This window comes from Carassius gibelio, chromosome A23 (genome assembly GCF_023724105.1).
Source record: "Carassius gibelio isolate Cgi1373 ecotype wild population from Czech Republic chromosome A23, carGib1.2-hapl.c, whole genome shotgun sequence".
In the NCBI taxonomy this organism is placed as follows: Eukaryota; Metazoa; Chordata; class Actinopteri; order Cypriniformes; family Cyprinidae; genus Carassius; species Carassius gibelio.
In genome coordinates this window covers 6,128,555-6,140,211 of record NC_068393.1, presented here as the reverse complement: position 1 = coordinate 6,140,211, position 11,657 = coordinate 6,128,555, and the positions used below count along the sequence as shown (strand labels likewise).

The 11,657-nt window shown below is 40.7% G+C and overlaps 1 protein-coding gene across 3 annotated transcripts in view; it reads left to right on the top strand.

The window, feature by feature from the left end:
• Positions 1–239: 239 nt before the first annotated feature.
• LOC127945077 (histone deacetylase 7) overlaps positions 240–11,657 on the top strand; it is a 77,414-nt gene continuing 65,996 nt past the window's right edge. For 2 of the 3 annotated variants that reach the window (XM_052541636.1, XM_052541633.1), the window contains exon 1: positions 240–518. The gene's annotated coding sequence lies outside the window, so the exon portion shown is untranslated. The remainder of the gene's footprint in view (positions 519–11,657) is intronic. The other variant, XM_052541634.1, reaches the window with a different exon arrangement.

The window sequence follows — 11,657 nt, the reverse complement described above, 5'->3', positions numbered from 1 at the left end:
CTAAATCTTCCAAAAGAAGTGCAAAAACAACATTCTTTCTGTTGTTATTTCATTCCTTGTTGTTGTTATTAGCACTTTCTAATAAGTGGACTGTTGTTTTTTAGCGTCTGATGTTGGTTTTCCTGCTATTGTCTGGCATAGATGGCCCCGGCCTCCTTAGAGCGCGTCCCTCCCACCTCCCCGAATCCCCCAGCCCTCCCTTCAGCACCAAACACACACACACTCTCTCTCTTTCCTCTCCTTTTCTTCCTCTGCTTGCAGCTTCAGACATTTGGGGAATCCTGAAACAAGTTGTTCCCACAAAGAAGCATTGCCGACTTAGTGTAAGTAGACTCTGAATGAACAGAGCACACATAAACTTTTCACTAAGAGCCTTGATATTCCTGCCCTCCTGTGTGCGCTCCTTCATGTATTTCGCTGTGGACACTGACTGCGCTGGCTGGACACCGTGAGACTCAAGATTATGGACATAGAGACGCTGTAGAGTCCGATACGCTGCATGTACCCTTGACTTGCTGGTGAGTGTCTTAATATAAGATCCCTCTCAACAGCTATCATTTGATTTGACATGAAGCATCATCAAGAGCTCGCTTCAACTTTTCCTTCAAGTCTCGTCTAGTTTCCACTGAGTTTTGTGACATCTCGGTGCTGTCCAAGCCATTCCTGTCAGGCTTTCTCAGGCTGTCTTTCCTCCCCCGCTGCCTGGGATCATTCAGAGCGCCTCGACTCAGATTACTGGCTTCCTCCTGTTGTTTGCGGCTGCAGGTTTTCTCCTCCGCGCTCAGGCTTCGCGCTCCCACGCTCTAGCGCAGAGGGGAAGGAAAGCGCTGATAAGAGTTTAGGAGTCTCAGGCAGAGTGGCTTTCATTAGCTGCCTCGATGTGTGTGTATGCGTCTTAAAAGGAGGGGAACTTTTAGCAGCATGTTTTCTTCACTTGTTGTGTTGTTTTTGGAGGTAACGTTTCTTTTTGTGGGTGGAGGGGTGCGGAAATTGGAAACATACCCAGCCTGAGTTGTAATGAGTCAGTCTGCATATGTGCATCCTTGTCAGTCTGGGACAAACAACAGTCCCATGACCTAGAAAAGGGAAAATGAGAGATGTCTCGAGATGATAGACACTGATAGATGAGATGATGGAACTCTCGGGAGGTTTGAAATGGCTTGGATGTAATTTGTAATATTTTGGGTTTAACAGCGGAAAGGGAGGATAAAGAGATGGTGAGGGATGGTGCATGTGTGTTCTTGGTTGGTGGAATAAGATTAAATATCTCTGTACGCTCTAAAAATAAAGGTTCTTGAACAAAGGTCCATTATCAAGTGTTCTTGAATTGGCTGTAATGTTCATTATAGGTTCTTCAGATGGGTGTGTTGGTTTTTGGGTTCTTAGTTCTTAGGTTTTCTAGATGTAAAGATCTGTCATAAGGATGTAAAGGGACCAGAACTGAGTAATAATTTACCGTAGTTTTGCCTCGTCATGGACATACATAACAAGAAGTTTCTTTATTGAAACTGAAAGATGCATTCATTGAGAGTTTTCTCAAGGATTCGATCATTTTGTGGACATGGCAAAGCTAATGGTGGAGATTTGAGAGGAAATGCCCTCTTCTCACATCCATGAGGAAGTGGCCTTGTGGCCAGCCTTGTGATGCATTCATCCCTCAGACTGATGTAGACGCCTGTTTCCCCAAAACCTCATGGCTGCTTGCTTTTGTCTATGTGATATGCCCATTTTAACATCGAAATTGGGAAGTAAACATGTAATCTGTTGAAGTCTTTAGTTTTGAACTTTAAAGAGAGAAGCTCTGGTTATGTGTGCTGCCAGTTTCTGCTGAAGTAGTCAAGGGATAGCATGTCATAATCCGACGCGATCTAATGATAATTCATATGTATTCTATGTAAAATGTGGTTCCATAAAATGTACATTTACTTAAGTTTTTTACAGGCACTAAGACATATTTTCAGCATTTAAACGTACAAAACTAATGTATTGGCGACACCTAAAAATTAATCCTTATGAAATCGCTGCATTAATTTTATTGTTATTGTTGTTTTAGTTGTCATATCAATGCCCTTGTTATTAATTTCATTATTAACTTTTTTACTTCTTTACTTAATATGAAAGGATAAAAGTTTGTTCAGTTCTGTGTGATTTCTGCCACTAGCTCATTTCCAAGAATAGGCCTACATAATGTTAAACAAGACCTTACTTTAAACCCTTAAAAAAAAAAAAAAAAAAAAATCTGCAATCAAAATTTCTCCGACATGCTGTGGCTGACAATAGAATTCACCAAAAACGCAACATTACTACGAAATTAAACCAGTATTTTTGGTGCACTGTGATCCAAATCTTACGAATCCATACGACTGTGAGGAGCAGACACAAATCCAAACTTTTACTGTGCGATCTTCATCCCGAGCAGCAAGTCCAGTGACTGTAAACAGCAAAGCCCACGCAGACTGACGCACACTTTTCAACTGTTGCCACTTCAAACGACATAAGGATAATCAAACGCTCATTGCTCGCCTTCATTTATCACAGATTGCAAAATGCTGTGTTTCTGGTGGGGTGTGTTTGATTGATGCACGCGCGTAAATGATAAATAATAAGTAAATTGTAAATGTTTTCTTTTTTACTAAAAAATACGTAGCAATTTGTATGTTTTAAACTTTGAAATATGTGTAAATTGTACGTTTTAGCATCAATAAAAACGTACAGAAATGTACGTTCCGTGCTTGTAAATGTTACATATTAATACCTTTGTATAAACACTGAAACCAAGCTGCATAATCCCTGAAAACCATACCCTGAAAATTATAAATGATTGCAAGACATCCGGTAGCTTCTGAACTAATATGAAGTTCAAGTCAAATTTGCTCTTTGTACGGTCAGTGTTTTCAGAGAGATTAAGCCTCTCTCAAGTGGCCTGACATTCCCAGTTTTCAAAGGGTGTTCATTTACACACATTTTTAAAGCATCTTCCTCTCATTATCCGCTCTCTGCTGTACCTTTGTCTCTCAGGAGCGCCTGTGTTATTAGTGATAAGATTAAGTAGTGGTAGCTTTTCCTGTCCTGAGCAGGAAGAGTTACTCTCTGTTCAGCTGCTGGCTTGTCCTGTATCCATCCTCTCATCCACCGGGAATATCACTGTAGTGTTGAGGGCAGCCCTCGGATCTTCCAGCTGTTGGCAACTGTACTGATCTGCCAGTCCATCTGGACGTCCACATGCTGCAAACTGATATCGCTCTCATTATTTAGGTAGCAAAGATAAAATCAGCTTAGACGTTCACAGCCCATTACTTAAAAAAAAAACTTGAAAGTGGATGCAAATAATAGATTTCTCCTGACAAATATAATATGAGAAATCTTGAGAAATCACTCTTTAAACAGCAGTATAGAATCTGACACGTTAGCCAATTAGAAAGCTTGGAGGTCAGTGGCCTAAGTCTGTGGCAGGACTACCTTTATGTGCAAACAATGCTAAACAAAATGCTGCTAATGCATTCTGGGTGAGTATTAATGTGTTGCCGAATGGTGGTTAAGGTGTTCAGTGTTGCTAAGGCATCACTAAGTAGTTGCTATGGAACTGCTAAGTGGATGCTGTGCTTTTTTTGGATGAATTGTAGGTGTTCTACATGGATGTTACTGTGTTGTTAACTTGTTAATTGACTGTTCTAGATGCTTGCTAGGTGTTCTGGGTGGTTGTCAGGGTGTTGCTAGGTGTTCTGGGTGGTTGTCAGGGTGTTGCTAGGTGTTCTGGGTGGATGTGAGGGTTTTGTTCAGCGGTTGCTAAGTGTTCTGGATGGTTGCTAGGAGTTGTATGTGGAAGTTAGTAAGTTGTAACCTGGTTGCTAGACTGTTCTAAATGCTGGTGTTCTGGTTGTTTGTTTTAGGTGTTGTTAAGTAGACACTAGGTGCTCTGGGTGGATGTTAAGATGTTGCTGGGTATTCTGGGTGAATGTTGGGGAAGTCGTGGCCTAATGGTTAGAGGGTTGGACTCCCAATCGAAGGGTTGTGGGTTCTAGTCTCGGGCCGGATGAAATTGTGGGTGGGGGGAGTGCATGAACAGCTCTCTCTCCACCTTCAATACCACGACTGAGGTGCCCTTGAGCAAGGCATCGAACCCCCAACTGCTCCCCGGGTGCCGCAGCATAAATGGCTGCCCACTGCTCCGGGTGTGTGCTCACAGTGTGTGTGTGTGTGTGTGTTCACTGCTCTGTGTGTGTGCATTTCGGATGGGTTAAATGCAGAGCACAAATTCTGAGTATGGGTCACCATACTTGGCTGAATGTCACTTCACTTTCACTTTCACTTTCACTTTCATGTTAGGATGCTGGGCGTTCTGAGTGAGTGTTAGGATGTTGCTGGGCGTTCTGAGTGAATGTTAGGATGTTGCTGGGCGTTCTGAGTGGATGTCAGGATGTTGCTGGGGCGTTATGAGTGAGTGTTAGGATGTTGCTGGGCGTTCTGAGTGAGTTGCTGGGTGTTCTGAGAGGATGTTAGGATGTGGCTGGGCGTTCTGAGTGAGTTGCTGGGTGTTCTGAGAGGAAGTTAGGATGTTGCTGGGTGTTCTGAGTGAGTGTTAGGACGTTGCTGGGTGTTCTGAGTGAGTTGCTGGGTGTTCTGAGAGGATGTTAGGATGTTGCTGGATGTTTTGAGTGAGTGTCAGGATGCTGCTGGGTATTCTGAGTGAATGTTAGGACGTTGCTGGGCATTCTGAGTGAGTGTTAGGACGTTGCTGGGTATTCTGAGTGAGTGTTAGGATGTGGCTGTGTTTTCTGAGTGAGTGTTAGGATGTTACTGGGCATTCTGAGTGAGTGTTAGTCTGTTGCTGGGCGTTCTGAGTGAGTGTTAGGTTGTCGCTGGGTGTTCTGAGTGAGTGTTAGGATGTGGCTGTGTTTTCTGAGTGAGTGTTAGGATGTTACTGGGCATTCTGAGTGAGTGTTAGTCTGTTGCTGGGCGTTCTGAGTGAGTGTTAGGTTGTCGCTGGGTGTTCTGAGTGAGTGTTAGGATGTTGCTGGGCGTTCTGAGTGAGTGTTAGGATGTTGCTGGGCGTTCTGAGTGAGTTGCTGGGTGTTCTGAGAAGATGTACGGATGTTGCTGGGCGTTCTGAGTGAGTGTTAGGATGTTGCTGGGTGTTCTGAGTGAATGTTAGGATGTTGCTGGGCGTTCTGAGTGAATGTTAGGACGTTGCTGGGCGTTCTGAGTGAGTGTTAGGATGTTGCTGGGTGTTCTGAGTGAGTGTTAGGATGTGGCTGTGTTTTCTGAGTGAGTGTTAGGATGTGGCTGTGTTTTCTGAGTGAGTGTTAGGATGTTACTGGGCATTCTGAGTGAGTGTTAGTCTGTTGCTGGGCATTCTGAGTGAGTGTTAGGTTGTCGCTGGGTGTTCTGAGTGAGTGTTAGGATGTTGCTGGGCGTTCTGAGTGAGTGTTAGGATGTTGCTGGGCGTTCTGAGTGAGTTGCTGGGTGTTCTGAGAAGATGTACGGATGTTGCTGGGCGTTCTGAGTGAGTGTTAGGATGTTGCTGGGTGTTCTGAGTGAATGTTAGGATGTTGCTGGGCGTTCTGAGTGAATGTTAGGACGTTGCTGGGCGTTCTGAGTGAGTGTTAGGATGTTGCTGGGTGTTCTGAGTGAAGGTTAGGATGTTGCTGGGCGTTCTGAGTGAGTGTTAGGATGTTGCTGGGCGTTCTGAGTGAAGGTTAGGATGTTGCTGGGCGTTCTGAGTGAATGTTAGGATGTTGCTGGGCGTTCTGAGTGAATGTTAGGATGTTGCTGGGCGTTCTGAGTGAATGTTAGGATGTTGCTGGGCGTTCTGAGTGAATGTTAGGATGTTGCTGGGCCTTCTGAGTGAGTGTTAGGATGTTGCTGGGCGTTCTGAGTGAAGGTTAGGATGTTGCTGGGCGTTCTGAGTGAAGGTTAGGATGTTGCTGGGCGCTCTGAGTGAGTGTTAGGATGTTGCTGGGCGTTCTGAGTGAAGGTTAGGATGTTGCTGGGCGTTCTGAGTGAGTGTTAGGATGTTGCTGGGTCGTTCTGAGTGAAGGTTAGGATGTTGCTGGGCGCTCTGAGTGAGTGTTAGGATGTTGCTGGGCGTTCTGAGTGAAGGTTAGGATGTTGCTGGGCGCTCTGAGTGAGTGTTAGGATGTTGCTGGGCGCTCTGAGTGAGTGTTAGGATGTTGCTGGGCGTTCTGAGTGAAGGTTAGGATGTTGCTGGGCGTTCTGAGTGAATGTTAGGATGTTGCTGGGCGTTCTGAGTGAAGGTTAGGATGTTGCTGGGCCTTCTGAGTGAGTGTTAGGATGTTGCTGGGCGTTCTGAGTGAAGGTTAGGATGTTGCTGGGCGTTCTGAGTGAGTGTTAGGATGTTGCTGGGCGTTCTGAGTGAGTGTTAGCATGTTGCTGGGCGTTCTGAGTGAATGTTAGGATGTTGCTGGGCGTTCTGAGTGAGTGTTAGGATGTTGCTGGGCGTTCTGAGTGAATGTTAGGATGTTGCTGGGCGTTCTGAGTGAGTGTTAGGATGTTGCTGGGTATTCTGAGTGAGTGTTAGGATGTTGCTGGGTGTTCTGAGTGAATGTTAGGACGTTGCTGGGCGTTCTGAGTGAATGTTAGGACGTTGCTGGGCGTTCTGAGTGAATGTTAGGATGTTGCTGGGCCTTCTGAGTGAGTGTTAGGATGTTGCTGGGCGTTCTGAGTGAGTGTTAGGATGTTGCTGGGCGTTCTGAGTGAAGGTTAGGATGTTGCTGGGCGCTCTGAGTGAGTGTTAGGATGTTGCTAGGTGTTCTGGGTGGATGTTAAGGTGTTGTTAAGTGGTTACTAGGGTGATTTGGGTAGCTGCTGCTTACTGGCCTGTTCTAAAATATTATCTTTATGACACACTTTCAACCATTTTGTCAACATTCATGACAAAAAATTCTCAAAATGTAAAAGAAACTCTATAATCAATAGTTTTAGTGATGATTACCACTAATTAATACGGTCAGCCCTGGAAATTGGTGACAGGATATCCGATATCCAGCCAGCACTCATCAACATCCAGCTCACATGAAGATCAAGGGTCAAGAGGGGTGAGGAGGTGACCTGACTGCACATCCTTTTAGACAAAGATCGATGCTTAAAGCCCTCCATTTCCAGACACGTGTCCACACCATCAATAGCCTAAAAGAGCCCATCTGCACAATTTTATAAGTAATAAACAAATCTTTGAAGCGATACGAAGTGGAGTGATACTGTTTTCCTGTTATTTCAGATTAAATTTTATTTCACAATTTTGACAAAATGGAATGGAAAAGCATCAGTAGGTGGCACAAAAACTTTCTAACCTTTCAGAGAACTTGGAATCCATCAGCTGTAATCACTCACACAAGCTGCCTAGACATATTTGCTGAGACGCAGAGAAATATTTTCTTTGCATGGCATGATAGTGTAGCTCCATACTGGGCAGGATATGAGAAAACTATTTTTGTCCTTGACAATTTTGGGATTGTCCAGTGTGGTTTGTTTGTAATGTCATAGGGAAGGTTCCTCTCAGATCTGGTTATGTGTTTGATGCCCTCGTCTGGTGACTTCAGTGAACTGAAAAAATAGGAAATGTCTATAAATAAGAGCATGGAAAAGCCTCTAGCCTCTGTTATGCTTTCAAACCACAAAATGAGAAACCGAGTTTACGTGAAATACTTGTCAAACATGTGGTGGTTTGCCTCCGATCGATTTCCTGTTGAGCATTAGGTGATTGTTTCCGCCTCTCAGCATATGTTGAGTTACACAGGAAGTAAATGCTGAGTAATTTTGTGCATTATGATTGTCATTTTATCCAGTGACCTGGTGACCTTTTGTGATGCAGCAGTACTGGTTTATTCTTAATTTTGTGTGCACCAAATATCACTGTATGTGTTATATTGTATGCCTTTCTCATCTAGTGTCCAAGATACCAAAATCTCAATATGAATATACTTTATGAATATGAATAGTTTCTAATCAGATTATTACAAAACCAAAGTCAAATCAGCCCAAATTATTTCAAAGCACTGTAATTAATCTACGTTAAAACTATTATTAAATATCACTTGATATTTTGGTCACACATTAGATTGCTGCTTATTAATATTAGTTTAGATATGGGGTCAGATTAAGGATCTACAATATGGTTTTGCAGAATAAGACATTAATATGTGCTTTATAAGAACTAATATACAGACAATATGCTAGTAATATACTTTATATGCTAATAAGCAGCAAGTTAACAGTAAGAATTTATCCCGAAACTAAAGTATTACCAATGTTTTCCTTATCAGTTTTGGAGGAACAACTGAAACAAGGTTTACACTTTACACAAGCAATTTCCTCTGAGATGTATACTGGACGTAATTACATTTCTCATAGGTTAAGTTTGTCATAAGTGCAAACTTGTTTGCCCAGTAACCACCTCAATGTCAACATCGTCTCAAGCTTTTTCTCTAAATTAGAGGATATTATTATGTTTTGCGCTTCCTTATAAGACACTAAACAAATGTTAGTTACAGTAGGGAAAATCCTGCTGATGGCAGGCCAAACCTTTCCTGGAAAAACACACATGAAAGGCCAGTTATTAATAAATTATTTCCAGGGAAATTATTACTATAGCACTCTGATTCATGATGAAAATGCTGTGAAATCATAACAAATAATGTTTTTATTGTACGGATAGACTTGCAACTATAACATTAATCTTTCAGGCCAGACATGGGTCAGTTTATCTTGCATAACCCCAGGTCTGTTTTGTATGGATGTCCGTTTCCTCCACAGAAAAAAAAAAAAAAACCCTTTATATCTTACTGTTTTTTCTTGCAATTCCGAAAAAAAAAATAATAATAATAATCTAATTGCAAAATTGGTTGACACAAACATTTAGTTCTGAGAAGCAAATTCTAGTTTTTGAGAAATAAACTTGCAAGTGCAATAAATAAATAAATTAAATATTCTAAGAACAGACTGCAAAAAGTTGCAATTATATTTTTATTTGTACATTTTAAGTAAAAAAAAAAAAAAACTTTTTTTTTGAGTATCTTCCACTTTAAAAAAGTAGTTTTCAAAACAGAAATTATTTTATAAGTCTTTTTTTTTTTCAGAATATTGAGAAAAGTCTAAAAGAAATGTGTGTGTGTGTGTGTGTGTGTGTATTCATTTTTTTGGGTTAATAAAAATGACATTATAATTATAAATATTTGACATATATTTTTAAATATTTCAACATTAGGATGAGGGAATAAAAAGGAAGTGAATGATCTGGGTTTGGTATTAATGGACCTCTATCTCCTGCCTCTGTCTCTTTCTTCTCTTTTGGTCTACAGGTGGCATTTTTTCTGACCTGTCCACACTTTAACCACTTTTTCTTTTTCTTTTCCGCACTTTGCGCCTGTGCTGGAGGGCTGACTGTTTCCTGGACGTGACTCAGAGCATGACAGGAACTCGCATGCGTTACTCATGCTCTTGAGGCTCTTCATGTATCATCACCGCACCGCTGTCTTGCGTGACACGACTACTGAAACTGACGTGTAAAGCCATCCAGGATTCCATTGTGTCACTCTCTTGACCATGTCTTCCACTCTGGTCATCCACGTCTCGATGTCATCTGCATGCTCATGTGCAAAGACATAAAAAACTATTTCAAGTTGGACAAACGTTCAGTACTGGACTGAATGTGCCTGACATACTTTTATAAACATTTCTGAAGCATGAAGAGGTTTCATATGCCTGTTGTTAAACTGTGGAGCGCTACAAACGTCAAGGGATAACTTGCAGTCAATATTTTCTTTCTGAATACATGATCATTTTTCACGTGAGCACAGTTCATCAGTACACATGATCCTAAAGACAAAAATATATACTTTTGTATGACGTCACCTGACCAATAGACAAATAATTGCTAAGGCTACTTCTGTGGGAGATCCAACATTTATAAAACTTTGCCAGTATTAAAAATTAGAAAAATTTGCAATTAGGATGCGTCGAGATGTCCTCAGTTCTTTTTCACTTGAATAAATGTCACATTATAGAAGTAAAATAAGTTACATATATATATTAAAACAAGTTACAACAACACAAAAGGTTTTTACAAGTTGAAGTATATACTGTTATCCTCTAGTTAAAAACCAACTCTACAAACCAAAAACGTTTTACAGAGGTAATTATTACAAATAAATAAATAAATAATAATAATATTGGCTGAAAAAATAAATAAATATATATATATATAATATTAAAGGCAAAATTTTACATTACATTCTCGTTAAATAAAATACAATGAAATAAACCAAAAACCAAAACTTTATAAAATGAAGAAATATAATAAATACATAAATAGTAATAAAACAGAAAATATTGCAAATTTAATGTAAATAATAATAATAATAATAATAATATTTCAGTGATATATTATCAGTGATATAAAAGTGCTTCAGAAGATGTGAAGTCAATAGCTGTAATGTGAGCGTGAGCTTTCACTGATCTGTTGTTTGGCTTGACCAACGATGTCAAGCTCAGTCTTTCAATACGGCAGCTTCTAGGTGATTTTCCTGTGTGTGACAGATCTCAGAACTGAAACACGGTAAGGACGACTTCAGTCTAACCACTGAAAGGAGCTGATGAGCGTTCGCGAGAGAGGACGAGTAGAGACACAGCCCGGGGTTATTTTTAGTCTTTCTTTCCACCTCTTCCACCCACCTCTTCAGGATTGTTGTTGTTGAAAAAGGTGGGCCTGTTGTGGAATGATGTCAAATGTTGTCAGAGGAGGTACAGCACGTCCACCCCAGAGCTTGCTGGGAATTACCCTGTCGCCTCGAGCTCTTTCGCCATCCATATCGCTCCGCAAACTGAAATCTCACTACAGTTTCCACTCGGGAAAGTCTGCATCTCATAAAGCCATATGAATGCATTTATGGTGGCAACTTTTTCCATCATACTTGCTTCTATTTGACCGGTTTTATTAGTGCAAAAAAGTGACTTATATCTGCGTCTTCTTTCACTGTGTTTTCTTATTCTAATGATTTATGGCCTCTTTTTTTTTTTTGCTGTTAATCCATTTACCACACTTTCAAAACAAAACGGTTGTTTCCCTGAATTTAGTCTTTTTGTGGAGTTCCTCATTCTAACCTAGAGGTTCCCATATTTATATCTGTCTTGAAGCGTCCTGTAAATCTGTCTAGAGATGGTTTTTGGGAATTTAAGAAAGAAAAGCACAATACTTCTTACTTCCCGAGAAACCCCGTCTGACATTTAAAGGAAAATGAACATTTGCTGAATATTTATTCATGCCTCAGGTCATCCAGATGTAGATGAGTGTTTCTTCACGGGACAAGATTTATAGAAATGTAGCGTTACATCACTTGCTCAACAGTGGATGCTCTGCAGTGAATGGGTGCCGTCAGAATGAGAGTCCACACAGCTGAACATCACAATAATCCACACCATTATGAGTCCTCTTATTCAATTAATCTTTTTGTAATGAATGTCCTGGATTCAACAGAAGTTAATTACAAATTAATAGTAAATATTATTGATATCTCAAGTTTAATGTTGGAATGGATTTAACATTAATTCAGATGTAGTAGCTTAAATCATTTGCTTTTTCTTTCTTTCTTTTTTTTTTTTTTGTAATTCAGAATTGTTTTCTGTGGTAATCAAAATATTCC